The sequence below is a fragment of the Poecilia mexicana genome, unplaced genomic scaffold (genome assembly GCF_051168715.1).
Source record: "Poecilia mexicana isolate PSO_F unplaced genomic scaffold, ASM5116871v1 scaffold_15, whole genome shotgun sequence".
NCBI classification, from domain to species: Eukaryota; Metazoa; Chordata; class Actinopteri; order Cyprinodontiformes; family Poeciliidae; genus Poecilia; species Poecilia mexicana.
Window position 1 is genome coordinate 5,170,364 of NW_028263384.1, and position 25,616 is coordinate 5,195,979.

The window sequence follows — 25,616 nt, forward strand, 5'->3', positions numbered from 1 at the left end:
AAGCCCATCTTATTCCCTAATCTTATCTTTGTCAGCAAAGGTTTAAAAATCAGTCTCTGTCCTCTTCTGCTCTGCAGTGAAAGGTTTGACTGACAGACCAGCCCACCAGGTCAGATCTGCACGTTTGCAGTTAACAATATTGTTCCCAACTCAGTGCTATATCAGTCACTTTCTCGCTATATTTAGCGACATTTCAGACAAAAGAAATTAATATTAACCAAAATCAAAATCGGCAGGTCAGGCTTTTAAAAGATTGGTAACCAGGGATCGGCCAGAAAACTGTAATTGGTGCAGCCCAAATTAAGATGGAATATATACACACATATTCATGATATTCTTTGATTAAATACATTTCTCTTAAGCGTAATTCCACTAGCTAAAAATTTAATTTATACCAGGTGAGTCTTTTTCCCCTGAGAATGTGGATCGGTACTGGACTGATTCTGTGCCTTCAAATGATTTTAACAGAAGTTTCACATAACTTAGAAGTTGATGTAAAAATAATGTTTGTTTCAGCCACAAAATGATTATGCTCAGCAGCAAACAACATATTCCCCAACTATAGCATAGAGTAGCTCATCGATGTAGCACCTATGGTGCCTGACCTAAAAACACTTTGCTAGACAATGTCAAATATTGAGAAGTTTTAATTATTTTTATCAAACTGTATAAAACACGGCATTGTGAAGCCAAAAATACCTCAGAAATATACAAAGCCAACCATGAGAATCAACTCATTTCAAATTTAAATTCAGTTTCACACAAACACAAAGACCCTGTTGAACTGGACCGTTCCAGGTCGGCATCAAGCTAATTCTCTATTAGCAGATTTACAACTCTTTTACATTACATTATCAAGGCACATTAAAACAAACCTTTATCTTGGTTTTTTTCTATTCTTCCTTTCTTTTCAACCCTCTCTGAAGGATAAGTCCTTTTTTGAGACATTGTTTTGCTTGCTTAACTTTTTCTGACCGGAGCTTTGGAGGTTTGGATGCGCACTGCTCATTCCACGGCAGCTCATGTTACTGGCGAAGCGTGTGGTACCTACCGCAGCCACCAGGGGCCTCCCAGAGCTTTTTTTTAATCCATAAAATAATGATTTCTACATAAATTATCAAATATATATTATTGCAAAAACAAATCACTTCATAGTGAAATTGTGTGTTTTTGATATTATAATGACATAGAAATTACTAAAAAAGAAAATCAGCTCCACTGGTCCTTAGTGGCCCTGGGGCCCTTAGCGGTTGCTTAGTTTGCTTTGCCTTGGGCCAGCCCTGCTTAAGAGTAAGAATAGATTCATTGCATTCCACAAAACTGTACTCTGCAAATGGATGAAGTTATTCATTAATCATCAGCAAACTTTATTAACAGACATTAGGTCTATAAATCAAAAAACAGGGCAGAAGAGAATAAAAACAAGATACTGAAAACATTATTTAAAAATAAAAAAGATTAATTTAAATACAAAGATTTTACATAGTGCTTCCTCAGTCAGAGTGAGTCGTGGGATTAACACAAAGTAGGTTCTTTGAGGACAAAAAAAACCTGTAATTTTTGACACAATTACCCAGGCACGTGCAGAGGGGGTGGGGGGCTGGGGGGGCTCGAGCACCTGCCCTTTTTGCTCCTTGCCCCAAAGTGCCCTTTTGGTCAATTTTTTTTTTTTTTTTGGTATTATTTTCAAAGCCCTCTTCTGACACATAATAACATGTACTAAAATTATTTTTTTGTTTTGTTTTTTTGTACAACATAAAAAGCCTTCCGGTCACCTTGTTACCTTTGACCTTTTGCCTGTGACGCATGACGCAGTTGCCTCTCGCACAGTGAGATAAGGCGGCTAACTGGAGCTCAGCATAGCAAACGTTCCAGATTACAAACAGTTTTTGGTGAATTATATATAAAAAAAAAAAAAACGTTTTTAGTGAATAAAGTGGAGTAGACTTGCTGTTTGTCAGATGACGGAAAACGTTGAAGTCTCGTTTCTGCTTCAGCACGGAGTAGCGGTTTAAGCAGAGAGGTAATGAAATACAACAGACACTGACAGGCCTCTGCGTCACTAGAGGAACAAGTCAGCGTTGGGCCGGGGGGCGGGGCCAATTACCGGGCCCCTAAGGAATCACCGGGCCCCTTACGTCACAGGTGTCAAACTCCAGTCCTCAAGGGCCACTGTCCTCCAGTTTTTAGATGTGCCAGAGGTTCAAAACGCTGGAATGAAATGGTTTAATTACCTCCTCCTTGTGTAGATTGGTTCTCCAGAGCCTGAATGACCTGATTATTCTTTTCAGGTGTGGTGCAGCAGAGGCTCATCTAAAAGTTGCAGGACACCGGCCCTTGAGGACTGGAGTTTGACACCCCTGCCTTACGTGGAGTGAAACTGAAACTGTTGAGCGAGGGGTGGGGGAGTGGGGGGAGGGGTATTTAACATTAAATACACCCTTCTCAACAGGCGAGGGCGCACTTTCTCAGTCTATAATCACATATTTCAATGACTTGAAACCATTCCTCCCTCCCTGGCACCTCCAGGCCCGGGCCCCCATCCGGCCCGGTTTGGGGGGCAGCAGCCCCCCCATGCCCCCCATATAGCTCCACGCCTGCTCTGCGTCTGCTTTTCTCTGAAGAACCACTGAACGGGAGGAGACAGCCAGGTGAGGAAAAACTGTTCTTATCTATCGATTCAGTATTTTTATCATACAGATATTAGGCTGTTGTTGTGCTACTAGCTAGCTGCTAGCTAACAACTTTGCTAGCAAAGCTAGATAACTGAAAAGCTTCTTCCCTGTGTACGAGGCACATCGCCCGTCAAAAACTTATCATCTCCATAATGTATAAATGTCCGATCTTCTAATTTCCTTTGCTGCATAATGTACATTGCATTTATTCTGGCATTAGGTAAATGTATCTTGAAGGAGAATAGCACTTAAATAAAAGTCCAACAAGGATATTCATTTAGAATTAAAAATAACTCACCCTGAATTATCATGATAGATATAATGTGTGTCATTAATGAAGGGGAAAAAACTCAACCCAGACTTTAAGTTTAGGGTCTGGTTCGCAGAGTATGTAATTACATTTTTTCCCCAATTATTCAATGGGAAAAAATAAACTAACCTCAGTTAAGTAAAATAAAATTGTAATCAAAACTTTTGGAATTGTAATGATTTCTTTTTAAAAAACAAATTGTTTTGTTTAAAAAACTTTTTTTTAATTAAATAACTAATTTTTGTCTTGTGAACTTAAAAAGTTATTTGACAAATATAAACTTTTATTTGCACACATCAGAAATCTTCTGTTGTGATTTTAGGTCCTGCCCATGATGTCATGTGAGAATCACAAGCAAAACTTTGAGTCAAACAAAAACTTAGAATATCAAGAAAAGATTTCTGACAAGCGCAAATAAGTTTGTTTTGCAAAAAAATTTCACTTCATGAGACAAATGTGTGATTTAAATGTTTAAAAAAGTTTTAAGCACAACTCAGTAGGCTTTTCTCATGGTGACATGCATTAACAATTCAATTTTTCCTTTTGTTTTTTTCTTTTTTTTCTGCAGTTCCACCTTAAAGTTTGATGCAGCTCTGCTTTCCTGAATGGAGCATCTTCATCTCCACTGCAGTAGCAAACAGGCAGCTCTTTTTTATAGATTACAGAACACTAAAAGGTTGCATTGTGCCCTTGCTTATATTTTTAATAGTGTAATTCTATGAAGACAAAATATGTAAATCAGAGCTAAACCACCAGCTCTGATTTACATATCTTGCTAAATTGCAGGTTTGAATATTGCAATACTTTCCTATAACAAAGAAGACCTGCAGAAAGAAATTACTAATAAAATATCTTACATATGCATAGTTGTATACTCTGTATAGAGATTTATCTTAGCTTTGATTGTATATTTCACAATTTTGTAATTTATCATTGTTTATTAAACTCTGAAAGCTGTGTGGCTTTGTTAATATTCTGTCCTAGAATGCGGGAAGATGTGCCCTTTTTTTTTTTTGAGCACCTGCCCCTTTACTGGTCTCTGCACGGCCCTGCAATTACCCAAAGTTAACATTAAGCTTCTCACACAGCCATAAAAATATATCAATCAAATCTATAGGTTGCATGACACTATTAATCATGCAACCCACAGATCTGGCAAGAATGGAACAAATGGAACAGCCCAAGAAGAAACCCATTAAGGAAGACAGAAATTCATTTTACAAAGCAACACAAAAAATGTGGAATAATGAACTGTGATTTTTGAGACTAAGATTCAACTTAAAAGTAAAGTGAAGCACTATGTTTCATGTAAACAAAGCACTTTTTTGTTTTTGGTTTTTAACAACAGTGACAGTAAGAGAAGGGTAAATGAATAGAATTCATATAAAAAATAAATATTAAATCATACACAATTTTAAATTAAGAAAGAAAAGTTAGCCAAATAAAAACAAACAAAAAAGCAGATGTGCCTTTATATTAAATATTGTTTTCTGTTTCTTGCTATTATTAAATTGATTAAAGCATAATTAAAATATTTAATTAGTTATGGTCAAAATAATTAAATGCTTTTATATAGGGTTTGTACATCTACTCTGGGAGTCTGTGTCTCACCAGTCATGAACCTCAGTGCACATCACTGAAGGGAACAAATGTTCTGCAAAGTAGGGGGCGCTGACCCAAATGCAAAAATCAAACTACTGACTCAGGAAACGCTCATTTAAGTATTTTATAACCTACTTTTTATGCAGTGCTGTTTGCAGCTGATGGGCAACCATTGTGCTGCAATCCATTAATGTAATGTCTTAGCATGTGATAATCAACTTCATAAATTTCATGATTACAGAACTGTACATGATTACAGAACGATTTTTCACAGCTAAAGCAGCATTTTGTCTTGGAGGTTGTGAACAAACAATGCAACTTGCATGCATTACATTTTAAAGCATTCCAAGCCGATTTATCCTAAGGACGGTTTTTAATATATACCAACCAGAAAATGTCAAAACACTGGCACCAAGTCTGACGCTTACATGGCAATTCAAAACACATGCCTTAGCCCAGCCACGTCGTTCCGAACAATCATGGAGTTTAAATGGGACCATAATCTTTATGCAGACAATATTTATGGGTGCATAAAAGCAACGACAAGCTAGATAACTCTAAGGGTTTCTAAACCCTTCTAAAAGTGACCTCAGAGTTTTTCAGTCTGAAATAAACAAGCCTCACTGACTCGCCATCACTGCTGGAATTACTCCCAGCTGCTTTCAAGAAGTTGACAACTTCTCTGGCTTGTTGAGGCGAACTCAAGTCTCGCCTTTCCGTTTCGCCGAGACTTCGTTTCGCCGCCTCCCCACACCAACACCGTCATAAAAAGTCAGAGATAATGTCTTTTTTAGCTTACCTCTGGAAGTATGAAACGCTCGGCACGGCTAATAATCCTCCATGATCGTCAGTGATGAGGAGCTCCGCGCAACCAATCCTGAGGTCTGCAGAGGAGAAGTGGCAGGCGGGCGGCCTCACCCACAGCCCCACATAAACTAGGCTGCGCGCTGTTAGCTGGGAGTTTTAATGGGAGGACACGTTCAGCCTACCCAAGATTAGGGGCAGTTATGTCAACTCCAGTATGTTCTTTACAAATAGAATCAGGAGAAATGCCATTATGTATCAGAAGACAACAGATAATGATTTTTTTTATTTCCTTTATTTAACCAGGTAAACCCCGTTGAGATCCAGATCTCATTTTCAAGAGGGACCTGGGCAGAAGTCTGCAATACACAGCAACCGGTTTATTAAAAAAACATTTAATGCATATAACAAATAATTTAGTCCAACAGTATTGTGGCCTTTGAGACCTACATGGACATGGAAATACATTAATGTAGACAGATCAGTAATATCAGTAATATTACTAAGAAAATAAATATTACAGATATTTGCCAATATATTTGCCAAGAATTTTATGATCAAATCCAGAATAAATATAATGATTATTTGCAAATTTATACTGATGGTTCAAAAGACCCCCAAAAAATTAAGCAACCAGCATATTAGTAGTGATTCCCAAATTAAACATTAATATTTCAAAAAGAATATTTAATTAACTGAGTATGTATGTAGTAGAATTATGTGCTATATTATAAGCTCTAGAATGGGTGGAGGATACTAATAATAGTTGGTAGTGATTCATTATCTGCATTGTTGAGTATTGAAATCATCAAAATATATTATATGAGGTTATGGCTGTTAATCATAGATAGTGTGAACAAAACAAAAATGTAATATGTTGGACTCCTGCTCATGTAGGTATTTTGGGTAATGAGAGGTTTAATAAGGAGGCTATTAAAAAAGAAGATATTGATATGCCAATAAAGTTATCTAAATCTGAAGGCAAAAGTATAGTTTGGACAGAAAGACGTTATGGAAAATTAGGTGGGATAATAAAATAAATGTCAGGCATTTATATAAGATATAAAATACAGTTGATGATGTAAGGATTAGAGCAGAGGTGTCATTCTTGCGGCCCGCGGGCCAATCACGGCCCGCAGGACGATGTCTCGTGGCCCCCACCGTGATATGACAGCATAATATTAGTGCGGCCTACAGGGTGAGCGGACCTCTGAAGGAAGTCCCGCCCGCCGTTCCTTGTCATGGCTGACATTTGGTGCTAGGCTAAGCTACCCTGACTTCATGCACACTAAGCTTGTAACAATAGTGCGGTGGATGATGGAACAGTCCGGTACCAGTTGCCCTTCCCTGCAGTCGCCGAAGCCACCGTATCTGATGGGGAAACGCGGATTGATGTAACACCTGTATTTTCTACCATTAACAAATGCCACGATCAAATGCAGAGAAAGATGACTGCTACCGGGCTGCTCGTCATCCGCCGCACTGTTGTGACAAGTAGAAGTGGTAATGATGTCACGCGTCGAGACGTTCTCCATACGTTGCTAGCTGGCTAAAGACTTCTATGTAACGTAGAACAAGAGTGACGCCAAGTGGAATAAACTAAATTTTGTCACACCTTCATCATGTCTTTGTCAAATCCAAAGCCTGCAGTTCTATGGAGGACCATCCTTACACATGAGTTTCCGTTAAGTAATGTATTTTCTTTTTCATTTCCTCTAAACATGCGTTTTTGTCAAGAAAAATTGATATTTTGCTTTGTCTTTTTGTTTTTGCTTCTCCCTTTTCTGCTCGCTGTATTTCTGCTTGCTGTTTTTCCATTTGCTGTTTTTCTGCTGCATCGTTATGTTAATGAGGAGAGCTGCGTTCTATGTCTACTATTGGCCAATCGAGCTTTGAAACCAACGTCACTGCATCAGACGTCTAGGTTCAGTCACTCAGTGCCATCTATGCAGGCCACAGACCAAAACAAACTTTATTCCAGTGGTTTTATTGTGTTACCAACTGCAGTGAAGTTAGTTCACTGCAGTTGCATATTCCAATATCCAACTCGTGGCCTGCAAAGATGGCACCAAGCAACTACACCTAAACGCCCCACAACATCTGACGCAGTGATGTGATGTTGGTTCCAAAGACATAGAAAAGCAGAAATACGGAGAGCAGAAATACAACGAGCAGAAAAGGGAGAAGCAAAAAAAGACAAAGTAAAATATCTATTTTTCTTGACAAAAACGCATGTTTAAGGGAAATAAAAAAGAAAACATACATTACTTGACAGAAACTCGTGTGTAAAGAAAAGGAAAAGCTAAATATATATTTATATGCTTTTATCTCTTATTATGATGGTTTTGGTCCTCCATATGCAGTTCGTGTATTGGATGACATTTGAGGATATTTTTAAATTGTTTTTTTGTGGAACCCTTTATGCGGCCCAGCCTCACCCAGACTCTGCCTCCAGCGGCCCCCGGGTAAATAGAGTTTGAGACCCCTGGATTAGAGGAATAAACAGGAGGAAGGAGATAATTATAAATAGAATAAGAACTGGTCACAGTTTTTTTTTAATGGAACTCTTTTTAAGATAGGGAAACATCTTACTGATTTATGTAATTGGTGTGATACTGTAGAAACAATGGAAAATGTTTTTATTAGTTGAAGGAAACATGTGAATCAAAGAAAAATTATTAAAAATTGAAATAGGTTTTAATAGAGAATTTAAATTGATCAGTTAAATAGTAATGAGAGAAAAGAGAAGATTTTTCATTTTTTTTAAAATAATGGGCTCATTGGGACAATTTGAGGTATAAGTATTAGGATCCAACAGATGGCAGTAGTGCAACAATGATGGATGCATGCTGCTGTTAAAATCTAAAGCAGAAGAAGCCTACCCAAGCATTCAATTCTCCAAGTTAACCACTGTGGTTCATTTCATTCACAGAACTAGATGAGAAGTTTTAAGCTAATAAACATTTCTCATATTTTAAGTAATGGTAGACAACCCCCCTAAGTGGTGGTACATAAAGTTACTGGTTCATACAAAAAAATTATATACCATTAATTTAAATAGTTAGCAGCCAAACTGTAGGTGACACCAAACAGCTTTAACAGACCTAATGTGACTGTATGGAATCATTGAACTGTCAGAAATACGGCATAAACTTAGCAATACCTTGCAAAACTTGTCAATACAAGGTCATATTTTCATTTTAATGGGACGAGTTTTACATTTTATTTTAAAAAGAAAGCTTGTTTTAACGAGATGCAGAAAAAAACAATATGTTGGTCTGACAGCAGGCACGTGCAGAGGGGGGCTGGCTGAGGAGCTGTTTCTATTTGTTTTTCATTATTGTCCTGGCAGTAGTGGGAAAAACCCTCCTCGCTCCCAAACACAGAAATGCTTCAGCTGCAGAGAAAACGTCTGACTTTAACCTCAAAACACCGGTACCATCTGCTCACTGCTCACTCTTTGTTTCACCTTTACGTTACTGCCAGGCAGTTCACACCGCTGCTGACAGGATCTGAGCTGGAGGTTAGCGGCTGTGAATACAAGTTACTGCAGAACCTCAACTGCTAAAGAAAGATTTATCCCAAAGCATTTGGAGCTCACAACATCAGTGAAAATACTTCACCAATCATTTGAGCAGCAGCAAAAACCAAATATGCCACAATTAAATAAATCAAGATGTCACCAAAGCATCGTCATCGGAATAGGGGCTACCGGGGTATTCCAAATAGATTCCAGCACAGAGATGCACTGCATACCACAGCACAGCACAGCGGCTCGCTCTTCATGCAGGGTCAGCCCAAGGTAATATGGGACCATACACATAATCATGATTTAGCCCCCGGCCTCCTCCTACTAAGAACATCAGCAACACTAACCAAGGTTCTGTCCTCTGTCCTTAACTCCTGATTTCTGCACTAGTTATTTGATTCTTTCATCAAAGTCCATTATTATGTGGAGCATATTGTTACAGTCGACAGGTGACAGGTGGGGGACAGTGTTTAAATATAGAATCAGTGGAATCTGTGATAGTGAGCCCGGGTTTAATTACCTGAGTTTAAACTCAGTCACTGATTATTGGCTATTATTTGCTGTGATGTATTTGTGAACAAACCCATCTCTAACACAAAGATTACATCATATTGTAGCCATGGTAATACAACAATCAAACTGGTAAACTTCCTAATTAAATCCTAAATGTAATTTTTTTTTCTGCTGAATGCATTAAATAAAAATTAATCACATTGTCATTTTCAATAAATGGAATTTCTACAGGATTTACTTCTATTTTCTGTTGCAATTCAACCATTTATAGGGGTTTCTGAATGTCTGGAGGGGGCCTGCCAGCAGCTACTGAGTTTTCTTTGCCTTGAAATTTGTCTTGTAATTATAGATCTGTCAGAAGTGCTTAACATCAAAAAATTATGTAGCATTAACCCCTCTGAAGTTTTTTTTATTTTTAAAGCAGTCTGCAGCCAAGCTGTTATAAAGGTTAAACAGAAGTAGTAGGGCTTACTTAGTAAAATAGCAGAAAACTTGCTTATTTTATAACATACTTCATAACCAGAGACCTTCTCTCCTATGGTCTGTTTAACAGCTACAGTCTCAGATCAGCACAGCTCCCCAGCACTACAGAAGCAGAACAGCAACATTATATCAGGGAAAACATAGTTTTCCCTGATATGATATTGCATTGTCCCTCATGATGACAATGATATAGTATGATCCGGTTAAATATTAGATTCTTGATTAATATGGGTTATTGCTATGTTGTATAGTGTTTTAAGATCTTGTTCAACGTGCCCCTTTTTAACTTTGAGCCCCTGCCTCTCCAAAAGACTCTACATGGCCCTGTCTTACAGACTTCTTAAAAAGACATTAAGGGGCAGTGGCACAAAAAGTGGGTATGCAGCGCGTGCAACACATAGGGGCGCTGCACCAGAGGGGGCATCAAAACCCCGTCTGGAGGGGGAGGCGCCCCAATGATGCCTTCGCATACACTTCACCGCGCCCTTACGCTCCTTCACCTCGCGCACATGTAAATGTAGCGAGTTTTACCTTTCACGTGTCTTCATCTCGGGAGGGGGGGGGGGTAAACATACGGTCGCTCATACGGATAGAGCGACCGTATGTTTTCGACACTCTTTCACCCTTACGTACCTTCCTTTTAGGGGGGGCCGGGGGGGGCGCCGATTTAAGTTTTCGCATCCACCTGAATAATATGTAGTTGCGCCCCTGTTAAGGGGCTCCCTCTCATTCCGTTTTTCTAAATAACACTCAGACGTCGGTGTTGCTGTTTTATTGTTATTGTTCACATTTATGTATGACAACAAAAAAAATCCTTGAATCCTTAAACAACAACATATTTTGGTTTTAATAACCTTAAACAAGAAACCTTCTTGTTTCAACGACGTATTGCTTCTGAATTCATTTCCCAGCTCTGGCAGTGGAATGCTTCCATAGCTTGGTGCCCTTGTCAGTTTTAGTTTAAAAAAAAGAAATGCTTTGTGACAAACACATTCAAATTTTTTTTGTAAACACGTATCTGGTACTAGTTCCTTACCTTATTCATTTTGGATATAAATTGGAGCAGAAAGCTGTGGCTACATGACTCCAACAAATAAAATTTGCCGGCCTACCAACCCATATAAGAATGGAAGTAAATATAAGAGAGTAATAAGTCTTTGGTAAAATAAAAAAATACAGTGAGACTTCCGCTCTATGACCAGAGTTGAAGTCTGGTCTTAACTCTGTATTCACGGCTCTGGTTTCAGCAAATGCAGCTGTGCAGACTGATTCTGTTTTCCAGTGTTTCGGTTGTGATGCAATGTTTCCAGATGTGGAACCAGAGAAAGGAGGGGTAACTACTGTGATAGCCTGGTTTCAGGAACATTTTGTTATGCTGTAATACAACGTGTTTCCATTCAGAAATACAACGGCATGCAACACAGTATGTCGGGGTTTTCTATATGTAAAAACAATACAAATAGATCTACTTTTAAATGCTATCACATATTTATTAAATGGTTGGATCAAAAATGTTTAACATAATAGATGCTCAAGCAGCAAGCACTACTGGCTTTAGACTTCAGTTAGCCAAACAACATGAAGCATGCTGTCAGTGCAGTGTATACATTGTACATTAACTAGTTGTCTGAAACTGATGAATGAAAACTGTTCAGTGGTCATGTATTCCTTATGGCTTTGTTCTGTCGGATTGAATTTCCCACACACAGAGCACCACCTAGTGGACAAATGGAAGCAATACCTGTTTTATGACAGCATATTTGGAGAATTAAGATGGGACAACATATCATGGTTATACTTGAAACACACATGAACAAAACATAGGTTAATCAGTGGCACAAAAACTGGGTGTGTACTATATGCAACGCATAGGCACCCCCCTTTCCCCCGCTATAGGCGGCGCCAGAACAATAGTGGAAGAATCATTCTAGTTGGCATTTTCTGTATTTGACTGTGCATTGAAAACAGCCCATAAAGAGCCAATAATGTGTCTGCATACACAGGCCACTTTCTTTCTCTGTTCCTTTCTTTCGCACTGTACGCTGGGGGTTGGTGGTGGAGTGAGTGGATTGAGATATTTTTCCACCTTTTTTTCTTATCTTTGTTCTTTTTAATCCTTAAATTGTTATAAGAGATTGTTTATTGGTGGCTTTGCTTGAATAATAGTTAGGGTAGGTGTCATGCTGTATGCTACTTGCTTGACCTACACGCAGAACACAAAGATAAAGTTTATTTTATGAACAGATCAATGTTTGGTGAAATGTGTGAATAAATCCTGGGACCACTGGATCCGGATTGTCAGTGATCTGAGGGCTGGGGAGATGAGAGGTAAGTGGATTGTAAGAATGAAGCAGAAGCGAGTACTGGAACAGGCTTACTGAGTGAGATGAGGTGAATCCGCCAGGGGGGAGAGGTTAGGCTACTGGAGCCTGCTTGCGAGAGTGGGAGGTGTGGTCCAGTGGGAGAAGTTGTCTCAGGGTGGCGATGGAAGGTACGTAGGAGGGCGGGCAGGAAGTCGGACAATCAGTCCATCGAGGGGTGGATCTACTCCAGTCACAGATGGGGTTCCAGATGAATTTTTAACAGAGGATCTTTGATGTGGATCTGATTATCTCGGGCAACACAATGGGGATGGCACCACGAGAGGAAACCTGCGAGGAGGTCAGAGAAAAGTTCAAGTTTGTTGGGAACCATAGGTGTAGGAACCGGGGGACGTGTACTCCCCAATATTAGAGGGAGGCGCATTTGTTCCCGCCAATAATTTCACCTTAGTTGCGAAAAACGTATGACTTTGAAAATGTCCACTCGCGTGCTTTCAAAGTGAGCCAGCTCCTAATGAGCTCACCGTACATAGAAATATGCAATCATGTTCCCCAGTGAATTAAATATATTTATTTATTTATTTATTTCGAACAGACTGAAAAGACAATCAAGAAAAAAAACAAAAAATAAAATAGAATAAAACAAGCGTAAGAAATAAAAATGTAAAACAAATTATTCTGCCCATGTGATGTAAATTTTATATTTTCTGTTTGAAAAGGAGCAGGTAGAAGATATAATATCTTATAATGTCCTGCCCCTTTCCTGCTTGTCAATTTATAATCAATTAACTTTCAGAACATCAAAAAGAGACAACTTGTTTCCATTTTACATGATGTTTGATTATGTACAATTTAGAGATGTGCCGATCAGGTTTTTTCCTCCCGATACCGATACCGATCACCCAGGAGGGCCGATCACCGATATCGATCACTGATACCGATCACATAATTTTTATTTTTTTTTTACCATAAACACTACCGGTTACATTATGTGGAAAAAGGAACCATGAATTCACCTTAATTTAGACAAAAACTTGTTTTTAATAACTTTTTTCAAGAAGAAAACTAAACAAAACAGGCATTGTGCAAATTGTACTGCTATCGGTAATACTATCTTTAACAGACTGATAACATATGAAGGCTCTGAAGAGGCTAAATAATACAAAGAGCCAAAATAAAACCTCTCAACATTGCCAAAAAATTTAAGTATAAAACTTAACATTCAAAGGCAAAAACAGGTTCCATTACAATAAACAATCCAGAGTTACTGAATGAAAACTTCCTGATAGCATGGCGGCTAGCTGATTACTGCTAGTTCTGAGTGGCTGTTTCTGACTGAGCGGAGTAATTATGCAGAACAGGGAGGAGATCGATTATTTTTTCAGAGATTATCTGTCTCATGTTAGGACAACTAAAGTTTTAATACGTATGTAAAATTTATTTTTTTTAGGTTAGATGCTGTAGCTTTAAACAGAGATTCGGTGTGAGTCACTACCAGGTGGAGCAGAAGCGGCGCTCCATCTGTCAGATATCACTACCTGTAGCGTAGCAGCGGTTCAACAGCGAGAGCAGAACCAGCGTCTTACATCGCAGCTCGAAGACTTAAATAATTTTGCGGGTTATTTGTTTAGCTTTCTGACCGTATTGCTAATCCGGGTGAGTGTTTGTAGCTGCGCTGCTTTACCTGCTATCTGATCGCTCCGTATGTCTTTTTTACTGCAGTGAACCTCGATGTAGCCAATCTCCGTCAAGTATGGCACTGTTTTTATGTCGTATTAGCTTCATTGTGTTGATGCATTTTGACTGCTTCAATTTTCCGCCGCAACACGCAAACTTCCCCATTCACTCAGTGCGTTATAGTTCCACATCGCTTAGGATTTGTTGCTGCGCGTTTGCGCAGAGTGAAGGAAAGAGGAGACCAGCTACACAGGCAGGCTGCGAAATGAGATGATCGGTATCGGCAACAAGAGCCAATGATCGCCGATCACGCACTTTTTCACGAAAATCGGCCCGATTATGATCGGTGACCGATCGGCACACCTCTAGTACAATTATTTAAATACTATTTATATAATCATTATAGACTATTAAACAATCATCTTATATATCATATTTTGAATAAGCTGTTTTAACGAGTTTTTTTAAATTGGTTTACATTTGTACTTTTAACTCATCAATCCATTCCAGACATTTACTCCACACACAGATAAAAACTCTTCCTAGTTGTTCTAATATATTGTTTAAAATATCCTTCACCTCTTAAATTATAACCACCCTCTCTGTCACCAAACATTTCCTGTATATTGTGTGGAAGTTTTAGATTTCTGACCTTAAACATGAATTGTAAAGTTTTAAATGTTACAAGGTCCCAGAATTTTAGTAGATTTGATAACCAGTTTGTGTGTTCCCAATATCCCACTTTATGAAGTATTCGGATTGATTTTTTTTGTAAGACATATAATGGCTGTAAATTTGTTTTGTATGTATTCCCCCAAATTTCCACACAATATGTTAAATGTGGTACAATGAGTGTGTTATAGAATAAACAGAGATTTATAGTCCAGGACAAAAGTAATTCCTCTTAGAACAGCAACACTTTTGGCTATTTTAGATTTTACTAGGCTGATCTGTGGTTTCCAGCTAAATTTATCGTCTAATTGCCATGCTGGGTTCTAGCCGGGTTACCCACATGCAAGAACACACTAAGAGAAGCGATATGAAAACAATATTTATTTGGGGTAAGGTGGTGGGGTTCAGGGAAAGCAGTCCTGGAACCTGGGAGCGGAGGGAAACCGGTCGTCCGACTGTAGATGAGAAAAGCGGAGTGAAAAACTGGACAGATCCAAGGAAATGATTGAGAGTCTTTCAGAGAGTGCTTACTTGAAGGCGGGATTAGGTCTTGTCGGTGGCGGCAGCTGGAGAAATGGGTTACCGTTGGAGAGCGAGCAGGTAAGCCTCGTAGCTGGTGAGGAACGCTTGTCCACCTCGAGGAGTCTCAGGATGACCACAAGGAAACCTGACGGAGAGAACACAAGGAGCGATCAAAAAAACGAGCTCAATCGTAGAAGAGACAAACACTCAGGCACTGGAGTGTCAGCTAGTCGGTCCTTATGAAGCACCTCCTCAGCTCTCGCAAATTAGACACAGGTGTGTCTACAGGTTGACCGCCACACTTCTCCAGGGGCTCTGCCCAGTGGTGACATCTGGTGGCTGTGAAGGGAAATGGCAGCTTCCCAGAAAATCCAGGACAGAACAGGAGAGGAAAAAACAGCAAAACAGAAAAAAAAACAACCTAACACTAATATGACACCTAAGAATTTTATTTCATGTACTTGTTCTAAATCAACACTGTCAACTGATATTTTAATTGGATTATTTTCCTGTTTTTTATTATTTCCAAATATCATAAATTTTGTTTTATCTAAATTTACTGATAATTTATTATTTTTGAACCAGTGTGTTAATTTTTCCATTTCTGTGTTGACCACCTCTGAGAATTGTTGAATGTTTCCTCCAGTACTATAGGAAAATATAGGAAAAGATGACACAAGTACTGCAAATACATTATATTTGCAGTACTTGTGTCATCTGCAAATATAATGTATTTTATAAGGTTTCACTGTAAAAAAAAAACGGCCTCATTTTACGGTAAAAAACTGGCAGCTGAGTTGCCAGAAGTTTACCGTCTTTATACGGTAAAATTCTGGCAACCAAAACTGCCAGTTTTTTACCGTATTTCTAAAATACGGTAAAATTCTGGCAACCACAGCTGCCAGTTTTATACCGTATTCTGTAAATGCAGGATTTTACCGTATTTTTAAAATACGGTAAAATCCTGGCAACCACAGCTGCCAGTTTTTTACCGTATTTGCTAAATGCAGGATTTTACCGTATTTTTAAAATACGGTAAAATTCTGGCAACCACAGCTGCCAGTTTTTTACCGTATTTGCTAAATGCAGGATTTTACCGTATTTTTAATATACGGTAAAATTCTGGCAACCACAGCTGCCAGTTTTTTACCGTATTGTGTAAATGCAGGATTTTACCGTATTTTCAAAATACGGTAAAATTCTGGCAACCACAGCTGCCAGTTTTTTACCGTATTTGCTAAATGCAGGATTTTACCGTATTTTCAAAATACGGTAAAATTCTGGCAACCACAGCTGCCAGTTTTTTACCGTATTTTGTAAATGCAGGATTTTACCGTATTTTTAATATACGGTAAAATTCTGGCAACCACAGCTGCCAGTTTTTTACCGTATTTGCTAAATGCAGGATTTTACCGTATTTTAAAAATACGGTAAAATTCTGGCAACCACTGCTGCCAGTTTTTTACCGTATTTGCTAAATGCAGGATTTTACCGTATTTTTAAAATACGGTAAAATTCTGGCAACCACAGCTGCCAGTTTTTTACCGTATTTTGTAAATGCAGGATTTTACCGTATTTTTAAAATACGGTAAAATTCTGGCAACCACAGCTGCCAGTTTTTTACCGTATTTTGTAAATGCAGGATTTTACCGTATTTTTTAAATACGGTAAAATACCGTACTTCCTAAAATATGTTAAAAAAAAATAAAATGTGGTTTTGCCGTAGTAAATACGGTCATGCTGACTGAGGCATAATATCTACATGAGTGAAAAACACATCCAGACTGTATTATATATTGACATTTTATTGTAAACCCTCCCCCCCAAAAAAAACTTATGCTAAATTACTGGTCACTGTTCCTACCAGAATTTTACCATACAAATTATAGTACAACAACCAAGGAAGTGTAACTTGTCAAGCATTTCTATACAGAAAGTGATAAAGAAAATAATTTCTAATTAAACAAAAATACAGATTACGAGTAATCCACTTAAAGAAACAATTTCTATTTAAAAAGTCAAGTTAAAAAAAGAACTGATTCTATTTTCTGTCCAGTTTCCTCACGGTATTACTGAGATCTGGAAAACAAAAACGAAAAAAACAGTATGTGTCCACATAAGAGATAACATATTGTAGAAGAAAAAATGGTGATAAAAGGATTCTTGTTCTGGGTTGAGAGTCACAAGTCGCTGAGATCAGACTTTGCTCAGGATGGTTGTAGTCTTCCCAGTCACAGGTTGAAATTGAGACTCACATGTTGTCAATCGGGTGTTTCCTCTCTGCTGGAAAACAAACAAAGAAAAAGTTAGAAAGATGCACTACATGAACATCTTATTCGCTTAAATGTTTGTTTCACCTTTGTTGACTTGCATATGGACACAGGTACTTCAACCAGGTGGTGTGATCATTTCTGACTGAAAATTCAGTAGTTAAACCTTTGTTTGTTGTCAACAGGTGTGATCCTCTGGTCTGGAACCAGACAAAATACACAAACAAAAAACATAAATAAAAACAAATATAACTGTTTTAGGCAATTTATGAAATAGATACTCACCATTTATCTGAGTCTCATGAAGGCCAATAGGTTGTCTTCAACCATTTATATAAGTTACATTTCCTGCAAGCTAGCAGAAACAAAGCTGTAAATGTGAACACTTTTCATACAGGCAAACAAATTGATACAGCTGAGACAATTTATGCTAGGTTAGTTTTTCTCAGTCACTTTTGGTGCATTTCTCAAGTCATTGTTGGCATTTACAAAACAGTAAGCGCATTTCTCAAAACAATTTGTAGAAACAGGAAAAATAGCATTTGGTTGCTTTCAAAATCCTTAGTTCCGCTCTTAAAATTCTGTCTGTTAACATATCAGTGACTCAAAATAATAAGTTATAGTTTCTCTATGTACAGATAAGACAGTCAAATTGATTAGTCATGGGAAGAGACTACAAAAGGATCATTTACGCCAGTGTTTCTCAACCCTGGTCCTCAGCGCCCCCCTGCTCTGCATGTTTTAGATGTGCCTCTACTCCAGAACAGCTGATTCAAATGATTGGATGACAATCAAGTACTGCAGAAGCTTGTTAATCATCCAGAGATACAATTCAGGTGTGTGGCAGAAGGGAAATACCTAAACCTGCAGGACAGGGTGACGCTGAAGACCAGGATTGAGAAACACTGATTTACGCTTTTGCTATAATTTATTCATGGACCATGCCATGGTGATTCAGAAAGAAAAAGACAGAAATGCAGAGAACAAAAAAAGTAGAAAAGGAGCCACAGGACAATCTCCTCAAGGAAAACTGTACAGTGCTGTAGAAATTACATTACATTTTAATTTCCATAGTCACTTTGTTCCTTAACTCCACTGAGGAATCTTTTTTCCTCAGTGGGGTTAAGGAATGAACAGTAGGGTGGGAGGACCTCCATCAGCATCATGTTGTGGGTCTCAGCCATGTCCTGATGTTGGACTGATGGAAACTGGCAGATGTCCTCAGCCTCTTCTGACTCTTCTGCTTTCCTCCCAACTATTTCCTCCTCAGCCTCACTCCTCTTCTTCTCTCTGGCTGTTCACTCTGTCCAGATACTTGTTCATCAGTTCTCAGACATGTAACACTGTGTTGTGTTCTGGCTATATAGAGCATATTGTTGCCAACTGATGGTTCACAAGATGCACCTCCAATCTGTTTCAGAAAACTGGTTGATCGTTGGTTGAGCTAATGGTTCATACACTGACCTGTTAGAGAAACTCAGGACTCACTTGGGAGCAATTTACCAATTCAGGACAGATTTAGAAAATAATAGAATATAAATTAATTAATATATGATTCACATTATGACAACTTTAAGACTTATGCATGTTAAGACTTACACAATAAACTGATGCTATTTTGGAAGTTGAGAATTCAACACAGACACGTTGTTGTCCTGTTGTCCTCATTTTCTGTATACACCCTTTATCCTCCGGGTCAAAATGACCCGTCTTCACTAAACCCCCAATATAAGCAGCTTAATTGAATTTTAAACACCAAATTCTATCTTGTATATTGTCACTCACCACAAAATGTGTGAATACTTGACTTTTCCTTCTCCACTTGAATTTCTATAGCTTAAGAAAAAAAATGTGCAAAATGAGTTTCAAATGCATTTTTATTCATCACAGTGACTAATTTTCTTTTACTTTTCTCCAGTGAACAAGAGGATGTACAATACAAAAATATGAAAAATAACATAACCCATTCAACTAATTGGCACATGTAGGGCAGTATGCAAGTGCACAGTCTTTGCAGATATATTTCTTACACCTGCAGCACACAGTATGTGTTTTACAGTTTGAGGGCAGAACTGACATCTCTTCCTCTTACTTGGCTTAGCTGGGGAAGTGGCTGTGGTAGATGGATCCTCATGTTGATCAGGAGCTGCTGCACTCTGAATAGCTTTCACAACTGCTGCTGAGGCTTCTGTGCGGGGGACATGCTTCCTTCTTTCAATGAGTGGAGTTACAAGTGCCTTTCCTAGCTGCTCCAGGAACACCCTCCTCTTGTTGTGCTTATGAGACATCCAGGTTGGGTTGATCTCTATCCAAATCACAAAGGCATTGTAGGAGGACACATCAATGATGTTGTGGAAGATGACCAGGGGCCAGCGGGCAGTCATTCTTCTGCAGCTATATGCTCCAATCACCTTATCTAGGTTGTCCACACCTCCTTTGTTTCGGTTTTATTCCAGGATGATGATTGGCTTCCTGTCCTCACGGTCACTAATGTCGCCGTCTTTGTGCAGTGTGCTCAGAAGAACTACATTCTTGTTTTTCTTTGGGAGGTAGGAAACTAGAGTGGTGGTGGGTGTGAAGGCAAACTTTGAGGAGAAGACCTCTCTCTCCTTTGACCCAAGCAGTGCAGGTGGGAGCTCAGGCTTGTTCTTTCGAACTGTACCAACCATGGTGATCTTCCTCTTCAGGAGCTGCTGTCTGAGTTCATAAGAGTTGAAGAAATTGTCACATGTCACATTGTGACCCCTCAGTCCCTCTGTCACATCAAGCACAACTCGCAACCCCTGGTTCTTCTCTGGGCATCCACTGGTTGACTTCCCAGTATAGACTTGCATTTTCCAAGCATAGCTTGATTCGGAAGCCACCCATGACTTGATCCCATATTTTGCTGGCTTGCTGGGCATATACTGCCGGAAAGGACAACAACCTTTGGACAAAAGACATTAGCATCAGTGATTAGTATCAGTGTCACAGAAAACAGTCAAAGAAATCAATAGTGAAAATCACTTTTATTACAAATATGAAAACAGATTACCTCTAAATGGAACCAGTTGCTCATCCACTGTTACATCAGGCTCTGGATTGTAGAGGTAGGGCAACCGCTCCACCCACTTGTCCCATACCTCTCTTATGGCTGCAAGTTTGTCTGTCATACGTCTTGCTGGTCTTGATTCACGGTCATCAAATCGTATCAGTCTTGAGTAGGTGTGAAAGAGTTTGACTGGCATTGTGGCTCGGAAAATTGGCCTTCCACTCTCTGCTTACTTCTGCTACTGATTGATCTGAGACACAACTAAAACTTTGTAACATTTTGTGGTTTGTAAATAACTCTGTGACCTTGATTTCAACTCCATTTGCCTCACGCGTCATTTTGACCTGAAGACCATCTTTGTACCTTTTTTTGTACAGCTTACATGGAAATGAGAATAAAAGCAACACTGAACTTTTTCTATTGTCTGGGCCAATCTAGGAAAAGTCTTAAAATCTCAAGTTAAAAAAATTACATTTAGGGGATTTTGGGGGGGGTTTAACACAGTGGCGGGTCATTTTGACCCGAGGACAACAGGAGGGTTAACATATTTTGATCAAGATGATAAAAGCAAATTACAACGGGGGGAAAAGCATAGAAGTGTACATAACCAGCTACATGATGTACAGAAGCAAAACTTGCAAAACTAATTTTTTTGATGTGCAGAAGTGACACAGTAATTTGAAGATTGAACAGGTAGTTTTAAGAATTTCAATTCTGTTCTGAGAGATGCACCCAAACTGAGAAAAGCTGTAAAATATTAATATTTAAATTCTCTTATCTTAAAATCCTTCAACTGTCATGGACCCAGTGACTTTAGTGCAAGTATTTTGGGGGTGAGAGTCAAGAGGTCAAAGGAAAATATTAAATATTATCTCTGATGCCAAGCTTTATACTTCTAAGTATTACCAAAGTATTGAAACAAAAGCTAACATGTTCTTCAGAGATTTAACTTGCATGCATGAACATTTCACACTCAAAGTAATTCAAATTAATTATTGAACCAAACTTGGAAAAAGTTGCTTCTGCCATTAACAATAACTTTAAGCACATGTAGTCTAAAGTAGACGAGAAATATAATCTATGCAGCCGTTCCTACAGAAACATTAATGGAAGTGTTGCATCTGTGAAAATTAAATGTTCCGTTTAGTAAAAATATATAGCGTATTTTCCGGTCTATACAACGCTACTTTTTTCCTAAGTTTTGAATCATGTGGATTGTAGCCCGGTGTGGCTTTTCTGTGTATTTTTCTTCAACCACCAGGGGGCTCTCTAGCAGGAAGTAAATCATTAGAAGTCAAAATTGTAAATCAAAGAAGAACGCGTTAATTTTCATTTAGAACAACCACATGCTAGCAGCAGGCACGACGGAGAAATGCTTTCAAACTCATATGATGCAGCTTTTAAGTTGAGGGCTATCGATCTGCCACTACAGGAGGGAAATAAAGCCGCTGCACTTAAGCTCGGTATAAAAACCGTGGTTCGACTTTGGAGACGTAGTGCTGCGTCCTTAATATATCCAGCAGATTTCATAGGACGCAGCTCTCTGCTGGGTCCTTACGGAAAAACTGAGAGCAGCTTACAGGTTGTTTTTGTTTGTTTGTTTTTTCCCCCCAAAAATTTGAAGGTGCTAAAAATACGGTAATTGGTTTTAAAAGATTTTTTTTTTAAATAAATTATCTGCAAATAATGCCATCTTCGAGTGTCTGCTGTAGTAGTGACTAGCGGCGTAATGATGTAACTTTCTTACCACTAGATGGCAGTAGGTACAGCGCATTTTACATTAAAACAAGAGAATTAGTGATGCATGAACGTTACAGGTAGCGGTGAGAGCATCGTATTTAGCAAGACTGTGACGACAGTGATGAAAAGATAGTGAAGCTCAGCAGTAGTTAGAAAGAACATGGGTCCATTTCCCACAACATGTCTGTGTGAAGTGAGCTTCTCAAGCCTGGTTACTATAAAAACTAAAACCAGAGAGAGACTGAGAGCTGTTGAGGAAGAGCTTTGTCTTTCTTCAATTTCTGCCAGGAAATCAGCTGTTTTCATCCAAACATGCACAGGTTTCACATTAGATGGGTAAAATAAACAGATATTGACATCATTTTGTACATGCAACTCTTCATATTGTAACAGTAAAATCTTTCCCAAATATTATTGCTTCTTTCAGAATAAGAATTATTTTCTGTATTCTGGCTAAAAGAATGCTTGTGGATTAGTTTGTAAAACACTGAAGTTTTCTAGAACTTCTTTAAATTTAAGCCCACAGTGTTGTGTATTTTTGAAGTGGACTCAAGACACTTTGAGAAGAATGACTATATATATAATATAGGTGGCTACAGAGTATCTTTGTTTACTGTGAGGGATTTACCCCCTCCCTAAGAGGTGCTGTTTTTCATGTTCTTTGTATATTCTGGGTTATTTGGGTGAATGTATTGTTTTGGGAGGTGATTTGATTTGTTTATTTGTTTTAATCATCTTTCTCATCTCTTTGAGGTCACCTGGTCCTGTGTTGCCGTGGAAGTGCGCCCATGAGCAACGCTGACAAGGACCTGGTGTTTCCAATTAGCCTCATTGGGAAAATCCATTTTCAGAGAGGGAGAGATGTATTTCTATTTTTGACTGGATTCCATATTGTTTGTTTCTAGTTTTGTTTTTAGTGGTGTTTAAGTTAATGGTAACTTTATAGACACTCTTTAGGTATAGTTTAGTGCACATGTTTGTTTGTTCTAGCTGAAAATGGCTCCACCCCTCTAATTAGTCCGGATGGGAGCCCATCCTTTAAAAACCAGGTGGTTGAGATGAGAGGGAGATTCTCCTTCTTGTTGTTTTGACAAATATGTTGTGCTGAACTGAAAGGTATGAAACAGAAGATAAAAGAAAAGAAATATATTGAGTACTCGACAACTGCTGACTCCAGTCTCTTTCCTCTTGAGTCGCATAACTAACATTTACATTTTTGGTCGGTGGTGTGCCTCGAGATTTTTTCAATTGAAAAAGTGTACCTTGGCTCAAAAGAGGTTGAAAAACACTGAACTAGATAATTATTTGTTTACATGACAAATAACAGTCTCCATTTACTGTAAACCCTGCTATTTATCACAATAACAAAATGAAAAACTCTCTAGACTATTCTCTACTAATAGCACAATATTTAAAACCAAGTGTGGGATTTGTGAAACTTCAATGATGGGTGACTTTACAACTTGTATGATTTTGGATAACACTAGAATTGTTCTTTATTGAAGTTTCACAAATCAGATACAGGTTTTACAAATCCCACACTTGGTTTTAAATATTCTGATATTAGTTGAGAATAATCTAGTCCAGATTTGAAGAGTCTAGGTGTTGTAGTTTTTTAGCTAGAGTAAATTAAAGATGCTGATTGTAGTGAAAAATTAGGTGGAATTGCCCTTTAGCCATTTCCCAAATTGGAAGCAGCAATTGGAAACCAATTTCAGCTTCATTCAAGCAAGAGGGGCTAACATACAGTTCTCTTAATGTTAATGATCAAATACTCTCATAAATGATGGTGGCGTTGGCTGTAGGAGTTTGCTTTGCAATCGGTGGGTCGCCAGATCGATGCCTTGTCTACTGCTGAGATTTCAGTTTGGTGTATTAAAGGCATTATTAAAAAAGAAACCAAAATATCACACCAGCATTCTGTTCTTTGTAAAAAATTCTTTTGCAGTCTTGTTTACGCTTTTACATTGTAGATCTAAATATCAGACAAAATTTGTAATTTTGGCTGATTGCTACTGTTAAGTTTAGGGTAATTAACTGCTGGCAATATTACAATTTTTTAAGAACTTTACAATTACTTATATTTTTACACTATATTTCTGTATTTTCTACATTCGTGACTGTCACAATTATTTAGGATATATGTTTATTCAGTTATGATAATGCCATGTATTTTCTACGGCAGTATAATGCTGTGAATATTATGGTCAGTAACTGCTGGTATTTTACCATTTTTTACCGTAAATTTACTGACTTTCTTTGCAGTTTCGACTTACGGTAGTTCCATGTAATTCTACGGTAATGCAATGTTTTTGGATACGACGGTCAAAAACTGTTGGTCTTTTACCATTTCTTACCGTAAATTTACTGACTTTCTTTGCAGTTTCGACTTACGGTAGTTCCATGTAATATCTACGGTAATGCAATGTTTTTGGATACGACGGTCAAAAACTGTTGGTTTTTTACCTTTTTTTACCGTAAATTTACTGACTTTTTTCATTTATATACAAATTTAACAATTTGGGTCCCAGCACTGATCCCTGCGGAACCCCACAAGTTATGTTTAGTAAGTTTGATTTCTGGCCATCTAATTCTACAAATTGTTTCCTTTCTCCAGTGTAACTCCTAATCCAGTTTAATGCCACCCCTCTAATTCCATATATTTCCAGTTTTTTTCGTAACATGTCATGATTGATGGTATCAAAAGCTTTTTTGAGATCCAGAAATACAGCAATTGCAAATTTCTTTCCATATTGTCTATAATTTCTTCTGTTAATGCCATCAGTACCATTGAAGTTGATCGGTTTTCTCTGAAACCATATTGACAATCAGTCAGAATGTTTTGCTTTTCAATGAAATTATCTAACCTTTTACTAAAAACTTTTTCTAGTATTTTTGAAAATTGACAAAGGAGATACACAGGTCTATAATTGTTAATAATATGCTTATTGCCAGATTTAAATAGAGGAATAACCTTCGCAATTTTCATTGCATTTGGAAATGTTCCAGTTATGAATGACAGGTTGCAGATGTAAGTCAGAGGGTCTGCAATATCATCGATTATCCTTGTAGTATATATGTAGTATATAAAGCGGAACCACTCCCCTAGCTACTGAGTTACCTAGAGGTTATCCGCCTGTGTATTGATATGTGTAACGTTGTAGCGTTAGAAAAGAAACATTGTAACAGTCACGTTCATGTTACTTTCGAGCTGAATTCTTCTTTTAAATATACTATGTTGGAGTAAAGACACAACAATCCTTTTTATAAGTGACATGTTAATTTCATTCCAGTCCATTGATTTTTTAGTATTACATTGATTAACTATTTCCTTAATTTCGATTTTGTCTACAGGTTTCAGGTACATAGATGATGTATTTCGTTTTATACAAATTTCCAGTGTACCCATATCCAGTGGGTTTGATATATTTATTTGTTCTGCTAACTTAGGCCCTACATTTACAAAA

General features: G+C 38.1%; 1 protein-coding gene and 1 long non-coding RNA gene across 3 annotated transcripts in view; both read right to left on the minus strand.

Annotated features, from left to right (window-relative positions):
* wipf1b (WAS/WASL interacting protein family, member 1b) overlaps positions 1-5,528 on the minus strand; it is a 53,146-nt gene extending 47,618 nt beyond the window's left edge. Inside the window, exon 1 of one of the 2 annotated variants that reach the window (XM_014991125.2) lies at positions 5,387-5,528. The gene's annotated coding sequence lies outside the window, so the exon portion shown is untranslated. The remainder of the gene's footprint in view (positions 1-5,386) is intronic. The other variant, XM_088012821.1, reaches the window with a different exon arrangement.
* Positions 5,529-12,793: 7,265 nt separating this feature from the next.
* Positions 12,794-15,499, minus strand: LOC148155270 (uncharacterized). Its single transcript, XR_015765402.1, has 2 exons — positions 15,118-15,499; positions 12,794-15,041 (listed from the first exon to the last, which is right to left on the minus strand). It is a non-coding gene; the product is annotated as an uncharacterized LOC148155270 (long non-coding RNA).
* Between the last annotated feature and the right edge of the window lie 10,117 nt (positions 15,500-25,616).